At 41.1% G+C, this 18709-nt stretch overlaps 1 non-coding gene across 1 annotated transcript; it reads right to left on the bottom strand.

Moving 5' to 3' along the window:
• Positions 1-417: 417 nt before the first annotated feature.
• Positions 418-524, bottom strand: LOC119820049. The gene has a single exon (XR_005286329.1). It is a non-coding gene; the product is annotated as a U6 spliceosomal RNA (small nuclear RNA).
• Between the last annotated feature and the right edge of the window lie 18185 nt (positions 525-18709).

Genomic DNA, 18709 nt, shown 5'->3' with positions numbered 1-18709 from the left:
TAAAAGCTTCTATCTTACATTTCTATATCAAACTTAAAACAACATTTCCCTTGGTAAATTTCCTGAAATATAAAGTTCAAATTTCTATGTCATCACTTGAAAACTGTTATTTCTGAAACTTGGTCTCAATAATTTAGAGCACAAAATAATTTGTGTTTATGATCTTATTTTTTTTTTTTCGTGTTTGCCATTAAGACAAACTGTGGCAATAAACTCCTCCCCTGCCTTCTGAAAACAATCTGATCTTTGTTTTCTGTTGCGAAAATATATGATATATTTTTGTATAGTATAATTTATATAAATTTACATTTAATGTGCTTTGTTAATAAGATACAATATATTTTATATTTTTTAATAATTTCTTCTTTTAAAAAAGAAAACAAACTATCTCCTTTCATTTTACATACCAATTTCAGTAAAAATATGGAACGCTTCAGGAATTTGTGTGTCATCCTTGCGTAGGGGTCATGCTAATCTTCTCAGTATCATTTCAATTTTAGCATATGTGATGCCAAAGCGAGTACCAATATAGTTTACATTATATGCAAATACATACTTACCATGTCAGTGGTTTTGAAAGGCACAATTCAATGGTTCACGAACATTGCACATTCATGAGCCTTGCCTGCTTCTGAAACTTTCGCCTCATCTCAGGCAGAGACTAGGCACTGAGATACTTAGGTCTCCATCCCCTGGCGGTCTGTGAATTTTACCCTTCTAGGTACATTATATAAATAAAATCAAATGGTACTTGTGTTTTTACATCGATGTCAGTTAGTTTGGTTGTTTCAAGAGTCACCATTTTGTAGTGTTATCAGAGTATACTGTTATCGTGTCAACAATTTAAATGAACCACATAATTAAATATCAGCTATACAGATTTAAAATTAATATGGAAAGAATAATTTATGTAGTAGTATGATTTCAAGTGTGACTAATGATCTGGGCTTTCTACAGAAGACTTAGCGCAACCACCACAACAAATGAAGACTACACACACACACACACACACACACACACACACACACAATTTCCATGGCTAGGAATCAAACCCTGTACATTATCAACATGTGATCCCCTACTGAGCTGCATCCTCAGCTTTGGTACTTTTTTAAGATCCTCTGTCTTAAGGTTCTCTTACATCGATCTCCCAGACTCCTGGAATTACAGGTATGTGCCACAAAATTCCATTCCGATTCCACTCAGAATTCCATTTATTTTTCAAGGTTGAGTAATCCCCCGGTGTAGAGATGTGCTACATTATATTTGTTCATCATCTAGTGATGGGCTTTTGAATCCTTATCATCATCATCATCATCATCATCATCATCATCATCATCATTTATGCCCCGGCAATGCTTAAGCATGCATGGCCAGCCCATGTATGGCAGTTCTCCAGTGGTTCCTATCCTGGGCAGTCCTAGATGCTTGTGTTATTGTCATACCCGAGGTCCCACAGTCTTCCTTTATGCTGTCTACTCAGCATTTTGGGGGCCTTCCTCTTTGTCTTATCCCGTGCACTCCTTCAAGCAGTGGTATTTTCAGATATCTGCCGTCCTTCATTCTCATAACATGGCCCAAGTATCTCAAGTGCCATTGCGATATCCTGTAGTTTACGTCCTTCTGTAGATGGATGTTTCTTACTGTCATCATTGCGCAGCCTGTCTCTTTGTGTGACACCTAGAATCCTCCTGGGACACGCCATCTCAAACACAATCCGCTGCTGTTCTGAGGAGCGTTTCGTTGTCCAGGTTTCTGAGTTGTAAAGAAGACAGCTCAAGACAAGGGTCTCATATACTTGTAATTTTTTGTTGTTGTTGTTGTTGTTGTTGTTATGTCTCTTGCTGCCCAAACCATTCCTAGTGCCTGGAATGCAGCCCTCGCTATCCCTATCTGCCTCTTGACATCTGAAATAGCTCTCTGCTTTGAACTGAGGTTTCCTCCCAGATTGACAACAAGGTGGGGGAGCTGGGGGCAGCTACAATGGGCTCAGAGGCCAAGGTGCTTCTCAGACTCTTCAGAGAGCTATGGGAGTGATTTCTATGGAATGGAAGCACTCAGTCATAAATCCCATACTCAAGAAGGACAAGCTGGACTGCTTAAATTACAGGGGCATTAGTTTGTTGTGCCATAGCAGCAAGAACTTCTCCTCTATTATCCTGCTAAGGATCAAAGGCAGTACAGAGGGAATCCTAGCAGAGGTTCAGTACAGATTCAGAGCTAACAGGAGCGCAATTGATCAGGTCTTTACTTTGAGGCAACTGGCAGAAAAATACGAAGAATTTGGAAAAGACTTCTATGTCTGTTACATCAACCTCAGGAAGGCATTCGATAGCATTTGGAGAAAAGGACTTTGGGAAACAATGAGGTTCTCTACAGGTACCCAGAGAAAATCATAAGAGTACTAGAAAATGACTATAAAGATACCTTTGCGAGTCTGCGGAGAACTAAGTGATGAGGTTAAAGGCAATCGTAGCCGTGTTGCAGGGGTGTGGCCTCTCCCCGCTGCTCTTTGGTATATTCCTGGAATTAATAATAGCAACAGCCCTGAAGGATGAGGAGAGGTGTGCAGATAAGTGATGTGAGAATCAATAATTTGTGCTTCTGCTTGCTGAAAGTATACGGCCCTGCCTGCTGGAAGTCCAGATGAGCCGCAGGCCATGGTAAATAGAGCGGTGGAAGTCAGTGAAAGCCTTAGTGTGAAAGCAAACATCGAAAAGACTGAGATACAACACATGGGAAGGGCGCACAAGGATGCTAACATTTTAATAAAGAATCAGAACCTCAAGCAAACAGTCAACATTGTCCATATTTGGATTCTTCTAATTTTACATATTTTTCTTTTACCATTTTCTCTTTCTTCTTTCTTCCTTGGTCATAAAGGAACCACTCAAAAGGACTATGAGGAAACAGTCAATGGCTGCTTTAATATTTACCTCCTCAAAGGCTAGTGCGGTTCAACATAGATTTATGTGACTGGACATTTGCATAACCTACTCAAATAAGTCTACTCAAATCTTATACTCAGTTTTTAATTGGATGTCTTTTGCTGCTGCTTTCTAAATGTTGGTTTCTAGTATTCAAAATTTTAATCATCTCATATCAGATGCAGGCATTATAAATTCTTCCTTATGATTTAATGTGAAAGGTACCATGTTTTGAGGATGTTGCCTTTGCAGTTAGTGCCTTTTTTGGAAGCTTTGGAAATTTCCTAAAGTAGGGCCTAGTGGACCAAAATGGGTCAGCAGGGGTGGGATTCTGAAGGTTTTACTCAGCCCTTGGTTCCTGCTTGGCTCTGGGATCCCTGACCCACTCGGCAATGAACAGTGTCTACTATAGGCCACAACCACAGTGAGCTCAGCTGTTCCCCCGTGCCTTCTGTACCATGCTTGAAACTGAAACAAGAGTCAAAATTAACCTCTGGTTCTTTGAGTTACTCCTGTCCTGTATCTTATTATGAAAACATCCAATGTGTCTTCCACAGTCTCTCATTTAATTTGTGTTTTTTACTTTTGTAAACATCCTTTCATGCATGCATGATTTTTTTTTTTTTTTGAGAGACAGGGTTTCTCTTCAGCCCTAGCTGTCCTGGAACTCACTCTGAAGGCCAGGTTGCCCTCAGACTCAGAGATCTCTGCCTCGCAATTGCTGATATCAAAGGTGTGTACTCCACCCTACCTGGCTCAACACATGAAAATTTTAAGTTTTGCTTAAAGCCATTGCCTTTGCTTACAGTTGCGCCTTGAATGTCGCATCTGAGGAATTTTGCCAAAGGCCATGCCGTAGGAACGTTTTTCCATGCTCATGAGACACTTCTTTCTGTCTTACACCGCATGTTTATGTCTCTGTTCCTTTCAGCTGACTTTTGTACGTGGTACACAGCAGATGTTTATCTTCTTTATCTTCACGTGAGCAGCCAGCTTCCCCAGAACCAGGTCTATCATAGCAAAAGACTGGAAGTCCCTATTAAAATTGTCACGTTGTTTAGCGCCACTTTCAGAAGCAGTGCACTCCCTGTAAGATGCCTGTCCCCACTGACTCGCCTCGACACTTGTCAGCCTCAGCCGCTTACACCTGGGTGGCTGTTCTTGGCCCTTACTGCTCTATGTCGGGGGTGCCATATTGCTTTTCTTTCCCTTTAAGAGGTGGTTTCATCCTTATCGGTTTATGGCCAATTTTGAAATCAGGAAACTAAATCTTCCAATATAGTCCTTTTCCCAAGACTGTTTTGTATACTCCTGGTCCTTCCCTATGATATAAGAATTTTAGGACAGATTTTTAAATGTCTGTGGAGGACACCCTCAAGGCGTTGATGGGAAGTGCTGAATCAGGCTTTGCTGAATCTAAAGGTTACTTTTTGAACAGTATTGCCTTCAATATTTGGCCATGAATGCATTTTTATTTACTCTTGTCTCTTTAAATGCCTCTCATTTTCTTGCATTTTCCAGTGTACTAGCCTCTTACCTCCTCATTTAAACTTATTTCTACACCTGGCTAATATTTTATTCTTTCTAATGCTGTCAAAAATGAGATCGTTTAATTTTCAGATTGTTCATGCTTAGTAAGTAGAAATTTAACTGCTTTTATGTATTGATTTTTGTAGCCTGAAATTTTCCAGACCTGCTTATTAGCTATAATAGGAGTGTGCGTTTGAGTGTGTGTGTGTGTGTGTGTGTGTGTGAATTGTGTGTCCCATTTCCTTTCCTACATGGTGAGCAAATCACTTTATACACTAGTGTATTAAATAATTTATGGGACAGAGTCGCTACCATAACTGTGATCATAGAATAAATGTCAAGCATTAAATATGCTTCAAGGTGCACATTAAAGCCTTCTTTAATTTGATTCCCTGAGCCTAATGCCAAGAATTCCAACGGTTTTTATCACCAGAGGAAACAAGATGGCCTATTATCTTTATTAGCTCCCCCAGAAATGAAGTGAGATAAAAACAAAAAGAGTCAGGAGTTTGGGTTTTATCTACTGAATTCTTAGAGACTCAACCAGAGAGTTCATGATAAGAGCACATTGTCCTGTTCGAACAACCAAGTAATTTCCCTAAACCAAGATATGGAGCTGATAAGAAGCCAGGCCTGCATCTAAAGTTGAGACATTCTGCGCCTCTCAATTGTTTTCCATTCTGTCATTCATTTATTCAACAAAAATTTATGGAGGGTAGGTTCCGGGCACCAGACAGGGTACCAGGAAGACATATTTGTCAAAGAAGTACAGGTGTCAATACAAGATCAATGATGTGATAGGCTAAGGGGGTACAGTGTGCTCAGGGAGCTTCTGATTCGGCAAGAGACAGCGTCACATGCTTAGGAAGAGTTTTCTTTCCATGATGCCAAATATATGAGGAGAGAGATGTCATCAAGATACTTGTAGTAAACTTGTAGCTATTATCATATATCATATCACACTCTGAGAAAAAAAAAGTTGAATCTCAAAATCTCAGATGTACCTAGCAATGATACAAGCAAATGAGCCAGGATTTGATCCTGTGACTCTGTACAAGCCAGTGTGCATGTACCACACCAGGGGTCTATGAGTCCCTTTCTTACTTCAGGGAGTTCTGTAGTTACACCTGTTTTCTCAATTAGATGGTGTTATAGTACAGAATTCACACGGAATTTCACATCATGTAACAGAGAACTAGGTAACGTTACTCTGCAAACTGACTAAGGGATGAATGTATATTGGATAGATAATAAAATGTTTGGTATTGTTCATTTTTCAAGAGTATACTTTTAGACAGAAGTGATTTGAAAGAATTTTTGTTGAAAGTGTGATGCTCCTTCCCTCCATAAGAGAAATACTTATTTCAAATTTGTTCTGTGAAACCCAGGCTAGATATACATTTTTCCTTTTCTTCAAAAATGGCCTTTGTGGCCCATAGGTGTTTGATGATTCCCTCTTTTCTTTGCTGGGGAAAATAAAAGCCAAAATTATGACCTATTTTAAAACAACCACTGCTCTGAGTGATGAACTTTGGATCCATTTATTTTCTTCACATATCTATTCCATTATCTTGCTTGGTACTATCTCATGAATTATCTTCCATATTTCTTGGCATATGGCAACATATAAGTGAATAAATATTCTCTTCAAAGACCTCATGAGAGAATTTAGATTTGCTTTTAGAACCAAAATTCCATAAATTAAATTCAGTATAGCGTTAGAACTGAAATTCCATAAATCTGATTCCTTTATGGTCCTAATTTCAATTTTCACCTTGTTGTCTAGAAAAACTAAGGGAAGTCATTCAGAAGAAAATAAGACAACAAAGGAGAGAAGTGATACCTGCGGCCAGAGCTTCAGATGCAGTTAAACCGCTGTGTCGGGGTGGGGGGGGGGAGATGCTGAGGGCTATGATGCTGATGGTGAGGAAGGGGGTTTATAACATCAGCGTGGGGATATAGCCCATAAGACCTCTGTCCCAAGAGCAAATGGTTCTGTCATTCAAGTCCTGATTCACTGCCAAGTGCCAAAACTGACTGGGTGAATAAAGGCAATAAAAAATGAGCTATGTGTGTGCTGGGAGCGGCGAGTGGGGAAAATGAAATGAGAAAAGAGGCAAAGTTGACATCTTGGGCAAGGGTGGGAGACACAGAGGACAGCATGACACATGTCACACTGGGGTCACAGGGGACTTTGCGTTCTTCTTGTTTTCCCAAGAGAAGGATGGAGTCTACAACTTAGGTTTCCAGCAGAGGAGCACAGAGCAGCTCTGTGCTAGCTTTGCACACCCTGAAAGTTCCCTTGTGTCTCTGTTCTTACAGATACAGTTAGGTGTCAAGAGTCCCAAACTGATTCTCTCCAAAGTCCCCAGGCACTTTGAAATCCTAAATCGGGACTCATCAATTTTCAGAAATCACAGTCTCTTACTTCAGAATGCTTTAGACTTTAGTCTAAATCAACTGCAAAGACCACTTAGATAAGAAACCTGGAATAAGGTGGAGCTGCCACAGAGATGCTGGATTTTATAAAGTGGGCTCCGCACAGCGAGACAGTTTGAGATGACGGTGTTCTCCAAAGGCATTCTTTCTGATCGCCCAGAGTGGCAGACAGTCCCAGTTTGAAAAAACACTTAAATACTGTGAAAATATTCCCCTGGACTAATTTTATACCTAGATATAGACATCTGAAACAAAGAAAAAGTCAGGGAACCGAGGAAATGACTCCAAAGTTAAAAACATTTACTGAATTCCAGAGGACTGTCCCCAGCGCTCACATCAGTTGGTTCACAACGGCCTGCAGCTCCAAGCTCACGTTTCTAAACCCATGCACAGACAACAACACACACGCATGCACATACATGTGCATACACACGCACGTATGCACACATGCATACTCCCACACATGCATGCGCGCTCACATACACACATATACATTCACATGCATACACATCAAACACCTAAACATGAAATAAACGTTTTAAAAGTCAGGATTGTCTTTAGTGACTCTTATCTTACTATACGTGCAAGCAATCAACCTTGTCTCCTGGAAGATTCACCTTGATTCTTCACCAAGATCAGATAGAGCCGTTCCTTAAGAAAGAGGGTTAGTTACCAGTTTCTACCAAGCTAAGTTACTCAGAAGGCAAAAGGAGGTAAAAAGGAAAGGTAGGCAAATCCACTTCTACATCATTCATCCCACTAAGCTGTCATCCTGCGACCATGAGAGAGATGGTAAGAACCGAGCCCAGTGACACAGTCCTTCCAACTCAAGCCTGCGTGGCAGCTCCATCGAGATACACTGTGCTCTACTAGATGACGTCAGTGAGGATCTAAATCCCTTGTAAGTTGCCATGCAAATTAACTGATACTTTTAACAGATGGGTCATGTTTTGCCTGTCTGCTTTATTCTTTTACTTTGGTCACCACAAGAAGATAGGACCAGAAATTCCAGGAATTCCTATCTACCTCCGTAGAAAGGGATGCCAAACACCCAATAGGACTCTATGCTGTAATGTAATCCAATGGTTCTTATTTATACAGTGCACACTAAATTGCCCAAGCATGTTTTACACGAAGAACGCTTTCATCTTTGAGGGCATAGAGTATTTTTTTTTGCTTATTATACAAATATGTATTGATTAAACATAATACACAGATGCTGACTTATGTTCTGGCTATAACATCTACCCTCGTTTATTTTACTATTCCATGTTTTATTTTTAAACAACACACATGACAAATTTTGGAAAATTTCACAAAGGAGTTCAGATTTAGAAATTAGGCTTCTTAAGAATTTAAATTACTTTTATTGTGAAAACATTTGAATCTAAAAAGATTGAAAAAGTTAAAAAAAAAAAAAAAAAAAAAACCTTTGTCAAAAGGGATCTCTGAATTGTGTGGCCTCGGCAGTGCCCAAGACTGAGAAGGCTATCTGGAGAAGTGTAATTAGAGAGGGTTATTCATAGTAACAGAAGCAGTGACGTTGGCCAAAAAGAACAAGGCCCTCAGACAGTGAGAGAGAAGCAGACAGGATCAGAAATGATAGGCAAGCTAGCCAGAAGAGAACTCACTACTGTGTAATTATCTGTTACTCAACCATGAGGTCCTCGTGGTTTCGGGTAGACTTGTTTGGGGCATGTTTGTCTGCGGGGTTGGGCGAGATTGGAGGTGGGGATGGGAAGACAAGGAAAGATTAATCCACACTGTGAAGTCTTCCACCTCTAAACGTTTCCAGTTGTCTCCTAGAGTGTCTTGCTGGCAGCTACAGGAACTACACACAGTTGTGAAGGGGGAAGGAAACAAACAAATGAAAAATGTCTTCATGCTATTTTCCCATGAGAACAATGGCGGGGAGGGGCCGGGGGGTGGGGGAGGAAGGAGATGTTCCTAGTCCAGGACGTGGTGCAGTCACCTGAGGGCTAGAAGGGACCAGACTTTGAAAGGCTTCATGAACCTCAGCTCTGGACAGGTAAAGTTTAGAGTCCACCTCTTCCCTCAATGTCCTTTCTGATTCTCAGGCATTTCCATTAGCAAGCTTTTCTTTAAGGCCAATTGTATTTCAACTGCATCTTCTGTGAGCCTCTATTAATAATTCACTAAGGAAAGATGTTGACCAGACTCCCTGACAGTGGAATAGACAGTGGGTCAGTCAACCCAAGTTCCATGAGCCTCCTTTAACAGCAAGTATCCTTACTTCATTGTCTTACCCCAAATTCACACGAATCACATGAGGTCAAGAATGAAGCTACTCTTCACATGTAGAATATCTCCATGTCCCCTAGCTGTCCCACAATGAGGTCTACTCTTGACCCTTGCAGTCTCCCCTTATGTAAGAGACCTGATTCTGGCATCAGACTAGGTATCAGTGAGGCCATGTGAAAAGTTTACAGGATAAAAGGTCCTTCCAGAGATTTTTGTCCTCACCACCACTCCATCCCAAGACTTTCCATAGTTTAAACATAACTGCTTGCTATATTAAAAACATCCTAGGTTATTTGTTTATTTTTCACGTATAATTAATTATATTACCTATTCTGTTTTTGTAATTATCCCTGTATCCTTTCCCTAAATCCTGTGTTTGGATATCAGATGTTTTAAACTAAGTTTCCTTCTCTTAGCTTTGGATGAACAAAGCCATGCTGTGCCATTCCTTTCTATTTAAGTGGGTTGCTATTGGAAGAGAGAATTTTAAAAAATCCTTACTCACTTAATACATATATGTCTATTGAGGGCCTTATGCTTGTAAGAATCATGCCAGAAACTTAGTTAGAAGGGTAAATAAGACAATTACATGTACATTCAATACCTTGGGATACACTTCATGGTGTGAGATGCCTCATAGAGTCAAATAACAAGAACATTTAATCAAATTGTATGGACAATGGGAAACTATCTGGACTAATCAAAGTAATGTTGAAATTTGAGCTAGCAGCTTGAGTTTGCCACATAGATCTGGCCAACCACAGGAAAACCAAATAGTGCTAACAGCAGAAGAAACAGTAGATGCGGATGTCAGAGACAGGGAGACAATGAGACAGGGCCTTTCTTTGTCTCTCTATTAAGCCAAGGAATGTAGAGCGTACATTAAAACTTTATTATTTTATTCGAGAGGGGAAAGAAATCTACACTATGGCTATCATAGCATGTAAAGAATTCCATTCTATAGAATAATGGCCTACAACTTTAGGACACCAATTACGATCCACTTGGAAGCTCTGTTAAGAAGGACTAGTAAGCCATGAGTCATGTGCCTCATGAGCTTGAAGAGTTTCAAGAAACTTCTGTAGCTGGAGCAGAGACTACAGTGAGGAGGATGGGAAGAAGACTGTGGCATGAGGAGAGCCTGTGCTGAGGAGAGGAGGTGGGGAGGCTGCTGGGCCTAATGGTCCCTGCATGTGCTTCTTTGTAACGGTGATGAAGGCCCAGTTTCAGGTCAGCTTCTGTCGTTGTACTGAGATGGGTAGTGGGGGCCATCCCATCCATTCCTTCTCCAGTTACACCCACCATTCTCCATGAAACAGCAATAAAATAAATTGTTGCAATTATACATGTTTATTCCCAGTTTTATGAGAAACAACCTTGCTGATAATGCCAGTAAAATTTAATTTAAAAAAGTCTATGCATAAGTTGTCTACCAAAAAAAGAATTTCTCGGCATCTGTATTTGACAGTACTTTTTAGAGGAACGGAAGCCATAGATGTGCGCCTTATAAAGGGAGGTTTAATATTGGCTTGCAGGCAAATGGCTGGGTAGCCCAACAATAGCCATCTCGTCGGCATCTACAGAGAATTCAGTAGCCTCTCAGTCCCCAGAGCCGGATGCCTCAGCGGTCCCACCCTGCTGCTGGAGGTCTGGGACTCCCTGAGAGCAGCTGGTCTTCCGAGTCTGACATCAAAATCAGTGACTGCGAGATACTTTCGGGACAAAGTTCTGGCAACAGGCACAAGACTGTGTTCTGGAACTGCCAGTTTGGAAGCGCTAAAGTGCCGCCGACTTCCAGGGCACGTATTCCCCTCGGCCCCCAGTTACTCCTCCCTGGAAAGGCTCTAACAGACATGTACTGAGGCGCGTCTCTTAGGCTGACGCCTCATCCCATCAAGTACGCAATTAAGACTTTCCATTACAGTATCTAATTGTGGAAAGCACTTTAGTAGGTTGAGAAAAAAAAATAGCGTGTCAGGGGTCCATTGTCTGGAAACTCATCCTTTACAGTTTCGTCTGTTGTCGTGAACTGCTATCATTTCTCTACCTTCCCCACAGCCTGTTCTGTCGCGTTATGGGACTGCAGCCATGCCAGGAGGCTCTAAGAAAGGTGTTTCAATATTGACAGCTGACAGGGTCTTTCCTCCCACCTCTCTAAGGTTTCAACCAAGATATGAGAGGGAGAACAGTCAGATTTATTTTTTTTTCTTGGATTTTGGGACTCTCCTTTGCCATCTGTTTTCAGACCTACGGAGCCTGGAAGAATGATCTGACAACTCTGAATGCTCCTTTCAGAACAGAGGTGATTTTTTTTTGGATTATTTGTTCTTTTGATGTCAAGTTTCTTGATTTTTTGTTATATTTTAAAGAACAAGTCTCTTTCTGATGTGGGGTTGGTGAAGATCTTTTCCCGTTCTGTAGGCTGTGTTTTGTCTCATTGACTATGTCCTTTGCCTTAAAGAAGCTTCTCAGTTTCAGGAGGTCCAATTTATCAAATGTTGCTCTCAGTGTTTGTGTTACTGGGGTTATATTTAGGAAGTGATCTCCTGTGCCAATGTGTTTAAGTGTACTTCTCACTTTCTCTTCTATCAGGTTCAGTGTGGTTGATTTTATGTTGAGGTCTTTGATTCATTTGTGCATGGTGATAGATATGGATCTATTTACATTCTTTTACATGTTGCTATCCAGTTATGCTCACACCATTTTTCTTCCATTTTATACTTTTAGCTTTTTTGTCAAAAATCAAGTGTTCATAAGACTGATATCTGGGTCTTTGATTCAATTCCATTGGTCCTCCTCTGTGTTTTTATGCCAATACCAGGCTGTTTTCATTACTGTAGCTCTATAGTAGAGTTTTAAGTCAGGAATCGGTGATGCCTCCAGACGTTCCTTTATTGTACAGGATCATTTTGGCTATCCTGCATTTTTTTTATTTGAAGTTGAGTATTGTTCTTTTGACATCTATAGCCATCAGAGAAATGCAAATCAAAACAACTCTGAGATTTCATCTTACATCTGTCAGAATGGCCAAGATCAAAAACACTGATGACAACTTATGCTGGAGAGGATGTACGGGAAAGGGAACACTCCTCCGTTGCTGGTGGGAGTGCAAACTTGTACAGTCACTTTGGAAATCAGTATGGTGATTTCCCTAAAAATTAGGAAACAACCTACTTCAAGACCCAGCAATACCACTTTAGGGTAATATACCCAAAAGATGCTCAATCATACCACAAGGACATGTGTTCAACTGTGTTTATAGCAGCATTATTTGTAGCAAGTAGAACCTGGAAACAACTAACCCTCAACCAAAGAATGTATAAAGAAAATGCATTACATTTACACAATGGAGTACTACTCAGCGTTAAAAACAATGACATCTTGAAATTTGTAGGCAGATGGATAGATCTAGAGAAAAAACATATTGAGTGAGGTAACCCAGACCCAGAAAGACAAATATAATATATACTCACTCATAAGTGACTTTTAGACATAAAGCAAAGAAAAACCAGCCTACAGTCCACAACTCCAGAGAACCTAGTCAACAAAGAGAACCCTAAGAGAAACATGCATGGATTTACACAGGAAGGAGAAAAAGAGAAGATCTTTTGAGTAAATTGGGAATGTGGGGGTCACGGGAGAGGGTAGAAGAGGAGAGGAGAGGAAAGGAGAGGAGTGGAGAAAAATGTATGGGCTGTAAAAACAGTAAAAAGAAAAGATTTTAAAAAAAAAGAGTAGATGTGATTCATTGTTCTGGACAGCCACTTCCTCATTAAATCAGTATTAAAGGAATTGCCCACTATCCTCATGCAAAGCTTTAGGGCAGGTGGTAAATGTTCTGCTGGAAGCTATTGAACAGATCCTGTGGTGGGGACTAAAAATTTGCCCTGGAAAGATGGCTTTGTTTGAGAAGGAATGACATCATCACGTGGCCCTTCTCACGGGACTAAGGGTTGGCTGGAACATCTGACTTCTATCCTTTAGCACACTTCAGCCATCACCCTTAGGTTGCTTTTAGTTTCAGTGGCTTCTATCATATATACAAGTATTCTCCTTTCTTCATCAGCATAGATGCAGGCTCTCATGTTTGTCATGAAGAAAATGCTTTGCTCCGTTGAGTACAGACTATGACCATCAATACCTTCCTGCCACCATTTATGGCATCAGGAGAACACTGCAGTATTTTGTATTTGGAGTAAGGTTTCACAATATAACCATGACTGGCCTGGAGCTTGCTGTGTTTATCAGGCTAGCCTCAAACTCACAGAGATCCATCTGCCTCTCTCTGCCTCTGCTTTGTGTGTCGGGACTAAAGGCATACTCCACCATTCCCTGGTCTCCTTCGTTTTACCTCAGAGAAAATCTGAGTTTGTATTTAAAACACAGGCACATTTCTTTCATAAACAGGATTATATATAGCTAACCACAAGTTGAGACATAAACACTTTTCTAAGTTTTAAATGGCATTGAGTCACTGATGAAATCTCACGCTGTCCAGCTCCGTCCCAGTTGACATGGGAATTATTGCTCCGTTCAGCTCATCTGAGTTGTATACGCCACCCACCCCGAATCACTTGTGTCTATGTTGCTTTGCAAACTGACTGTGAAAATATCTTTGTAACCAAGAAATATTTATTTTATTGAATACTGGTTGCAAAGGGCTAAAGTGCTGATACTGGCAATTTTATTACAGTATACTATTATAATTGTTCTGCTATTATTTCTTATTGTTGATCTCTTTATGTGCTTGCTTTATAAATTTTATTTTGGCAACTGTGATAAATCAAGTCTATCTCAAGAGTTTGGTATTATCTTTGGTTTCTGATGGCCACTTGAGGTCTTGTAGGGGGTCCCTCCCACAGGTAAATGTCCATAGTCTTACAGAGGGAAAATATGTATTAACCAAGTAAAAACTTCTCTCATTTTATTTGTTCTGTAACATGTCCAAGAATCCTCAAGATTTGGGGCATGAGAAGAGAATGTCAACAGAAATGCGCGAGAGGATTCTGCTAACAGCTGCTAGAATTATTTATCATCTAAATTGTCATCTTCGCTCAGTCTCCTTCTCACTCAGACTGTCACCCATAAGGACAAAAGAAGGACCTAATTTCTCTCTGTTTCCCTGCACAGAACGCAGTGTCTGAGACACAGGAAGTACTCAGAGAGGATCTGCTGGCCACACAAATGTCTGGGTTTACAGCAGCAAAAGGCATCGTGCCAATAACTGCTCTCATTGTCTTTACTTTCCACTCTCGGAAAGATCCCTCTGTTTTGCCAGTGGGACCACATCTAGACATTAGGGAGCTCAGCACCCAAGTCCCATCAGATGGCTGCTCATTGTGACTGGACCTCCTTTACCGCCAGCATCCTGGAGAAGAGCTATGTGCAATTCCAAAGCCTGAGATTCATTGTCTGTGAGTTTGGTGACCATGGGCAAGTCCTGGAATGAAACTGGTTTCCATGTTCTTTATAAACAAACAAATCAGAAAAAAGAATCCCTACGCCAGAAACCGCATCCATGGATGAATATCCAATCAAGACAATGGACTACTTAAACTTGGAACTAACATGATGGGTATTTGAATGTATGGATTTAGGCAAATTTTAAGTAAAAAAAGGCTTACAGATTTTAATAGAGTTTAATTTCTTAATGGAACTAATTAAAAGTAATAAAGGTTTAAATATCCCTGAACTGCTGACCTTTGATATCTCCCTTTTCTATAAAATTTCTACTCTTCTAGGAAAACTGAGTTACTCCACAATATCTATTTTCCCCTCTGATTGTCCCTTTTCTGCTCCATCACTTACCACTTTGCATGTCTAACATGTACTCTACATGCCTAGACCAAGTGTCCTGCTATCTCTAGCTGTTCACGTGTTCAGCTCTCCAAACATCACACAAGAATGATCTTAGTTATGATAGGATAAACATCGGATGAACATGTCTGAAGATTTTCTTCAGCCAGAACATGGGCTGTTTCCCTCAGATGATCTTTGCTTCTCAGGAGCAGGGCCGGGAGTAACACCTACTCCAAAGGAATTTAGAGGGCATCAGGGGCTATGCAGTGAGGGGCATGCTTGTCAAGAATGGCACATTAGAGATCAGGCGGCCAGCGGCTGGGGATAGAGAGCCAATCAGATCTGTGACACTCAGGAATGGCAGGTACACTGTTTTTATGAGTGGCCTGGAGTTTTAGAGGCAATTCCATGGCCAAAGGCCACCATCTCTTACTCTAAAGAAACCAGAATTAAGGGGCAGAAGAAAAGGGTGGGTTTGCTGTAGCTGTGTGGACTCCAGTAGACCACCATCTGAGCATTTTAAAACAATGCAAATTCATCAGCTTACGTTTAAAAAATGAAAAACAAATAATACCAACAAAACCCCAAACATCAAAACAGAGAAGTGTACTGTCCTTCTGCCAGCTCAGGGGAAAATTTCTTTTCTTGACTTTTCCAGTTCCTAAGAGGTAACTGTGTCTTTTCAAATTCTGTCGTTTTCCTAGCCTTTGTTTTTCATATTCAAAGCCACCAGCGTGACATCTTCACCACTCTCTCTCACTCCTCCAGCCTGAGCCTCTGGTGTCACCCCCCACTGGCTGACTGTGACTCCGCCTACACGACTTTCATAATGAGTTATGGCTCTGCGGGGCCCAAGCTTGTTAGCAGGGTCAAGAGCCAGTCTCCTCCACCACAGAAGGCAGCATTCGTGTTTCAATTCCATCCAACGATGGGCATGATCTGGAAAGCCCTTATTGAGCCATCTACAATACCTTGAGCTTGCTTGCTTTTGCTTACTTAACACGCTACACTTCTGTCTGAAGAGTTGTATTCAATGAATGCTATGTGGAGAGAAGGAAAATGCAGAAAGAGAATTTGTGTGGCTGGGTATACGAAGAATGGTCAGAAGAGAGGTCAGACTGCATGCCTGCAGCTTGAGTTTTTAACAGGTCACCCACTGACTGATGACGTAAAAAATAAAGGAATCTCCCCCACCAGTGATTTGTCATACCTCCTGTCTCGACACTGTTCATGTGGAGGCCTGAAAAACTTGTGAAGGGTTTAAAATAATGATAGTAATGAAGTTACAGGTTAGAATAGTGGTATACAAATCCTATAGTCGCACAAGAAGGCAGCGAAAGGTAAAAGTTCAGAAATGTGTTTACGTACTGTTGAGTCCCTTCGTGATGGATATAAATAATAACAGAGTGTACAAGAATGAGTAATTCATACTCACAAAGAACAGAAATTTGTTTTTCCTAGTTCTTGGGGCTTAGAAATCTAGAATCAAGGTACCAATACCTGGTGCATTTCACAAAGAAGAAGCCAGAAGGAAAGCAGACAAATTTTGTCTTCTCCCATGTCAGAAAAGCACCACCAGTGAACCCACTCCTGGAAGCCATTCTTGTACTATTTATTAATGTAACTACCTGAGCAGTTCAACCAAACCCCTCCCAAAAGACCCATAGCACAACAGCACCACGCCACAATCAAATCCCCAGCATAAACTTTTGGGGACACCTCCAGACCACCGCAGTTGATAAGCGCTAATATGACGTATGTATGGGACTGGGGTGGAGAGGGAGTACTGAGGTGGGTCAGGTGCAGAGCAGATAGTCACGTGGGCACCAGCCTTTCCTACGTTTTCCCTTCTCCTTAGAGGATTTCCGGGTCTAATAAGCTGCTGGGGCACCACAGAGAGAACATCAGATGCTGAGTGCTAGAGAGAAGCAGATCAGGACTGGACAGTCCTGGATGCATCCTTCGTTTTACTAGTTCAAGTCATTCATTCGTTCATAAGCTTGCAGCCTACTGCAGCAGGTTTCGGGATGCAGTGATGACTCAGCTACAGTCGCCAGCTAAGTGCTGGGAATCTCAAACTACCCTAGAGCATCTGCTGTCTAGGAAGAAGAGAATTTAACCTGTCCACAAACTGAGGAAGTTGTTACCAGAAGCTGACCAAGAAAGTCCAGCTCAGTTTTTTTTCTTTATTTTAGACCATTTTAAAACATAATAAAGGTCATGTTGGCTGATTGCTTTTGGCCTTGTTTTGAAAGGCTAGGTTTAATTATGAATGATGAATAATAACTCATGATTATATAACAACAACGATGATGACAATGATGATGATGATGAGTCTTAGAGAATAAGTTAATAGAGATTAGGATGAATGGATGAGTTGCATATTAGGAAGGCAAGACCAAGGAAAGAAGTATACAGTAGTCAGGAAGTACACAACAGTGTCTTAAGAGGGGAAAGCTCTCACTGCAGAACCCTGATGGTGGCACACAGCACCTCAGCCCACTGGTGGCACTTACTTAAACCGCCCAGGTGACTGTCAGTTCCATGGGAGCCACTATGTTGTTTGAACTGACTCGGGTTTTCTATTTCCTTCCCTATTCTCTGATTGTGTGAATACCCTGTATAGAGAAGTAGCTCCCTCTCAGGTACTCCTCAATATGTCAGATGGCAATTTATTGAGGACATGCCTTGTAGAAAATAAAACTGAATGAGGCAGAGTCCTCCTCTAACTGGATTCCTCGAAATAAGGATCACGCAATCAGCATATGGTTAATGCATCTGACGGCCCCATCGCTACTCCTCATCCCCACCAACCATTCGGCACAAAGCAAAAGATTTCCAGCCGTCAAGGTCAAATCTTTCTCTATCCCAGTTTTTATTTCAATGCTGGTATCCACAGCGTCCAGTTTGGTTGGATTCCAGAATTATTATTGCTATGGAATTCCTTAGTTCTTGCACGGTTCCAGGAACCCTGGGGTGTAGAGGCCGTGAATATTAACCATTGGTGGGGCTCCTTCCATCATCTTATAATGTTCCCACCTCTCAAGAAGCAGGGACAAGATAAGGATGAAAGAAGGGAGGCCACAGGCTGACAGGTGTGAACCAGAGGGAAGTTTAGGGAGGATGAAGAGCTAAGGAGGCCAGAAGAGATGCAACCACATCCTCTGGCTCACACAACAACTCTGTGGCTATCCCGACACCACACCGTACTCACAGATTACTGCCAGTGACGGTACTGTGGAAGAGCATTGGAACTGTAGTGTTTTCCCCACTGCTTGCCTGAGTTCTAACTCTTGGGTCTTCCAAATGGCCCTGTAGACGACCAGTCACTACACCCAAACACGGATTAGATGGTTCTTCACTTACCGCATATACTTGTTTTGGAGCATGGGTGAATGGTGTGAGATTGCTCAGAATTATATTTTTAGAATGTCACAAAATATATACTTCAACACTAAATAATGAAGCCTCTACTTTCAAAGAAAGGATGCCTATAATTAATTTATATTGTACCAATGCCTTAGAAATAATTTCAATTTTGTAATAGGATCCTATGGATTTATGCCAACTTTAATTTTTATTCAGCGATTTAAGATTCTACAGGAGAAAGTTCCAGGTACAAGGCCAGTACATTATATAACCGATGGCTCTTTGGGGTGTGTCCAGGCTTAACTGAGGAGGACTGTCTCCTAGTGAGTCTCGAACAAGCTACTAAAATTTTGGTCATTGTGTGAAGGATGCAGTGATGACTA

The sequence above is a fragment of the Arvicola amphibius genome, chromosome 7 (assembly GCF_903992535.2).
Source record: "Arvicola amphibius chromosome 7, mArvAmp1.2, whole genome shotgun sequence".
Taxonomy (NCBI): Eukaryota; Metazoa; Chordata; class Mammalia; order Rodentia; family Cricetidae; genus Arvicola; species Arvicola amphibius.
This window is presented reverse-complemented; position numbering and strand designations above follow the sequence as displayed.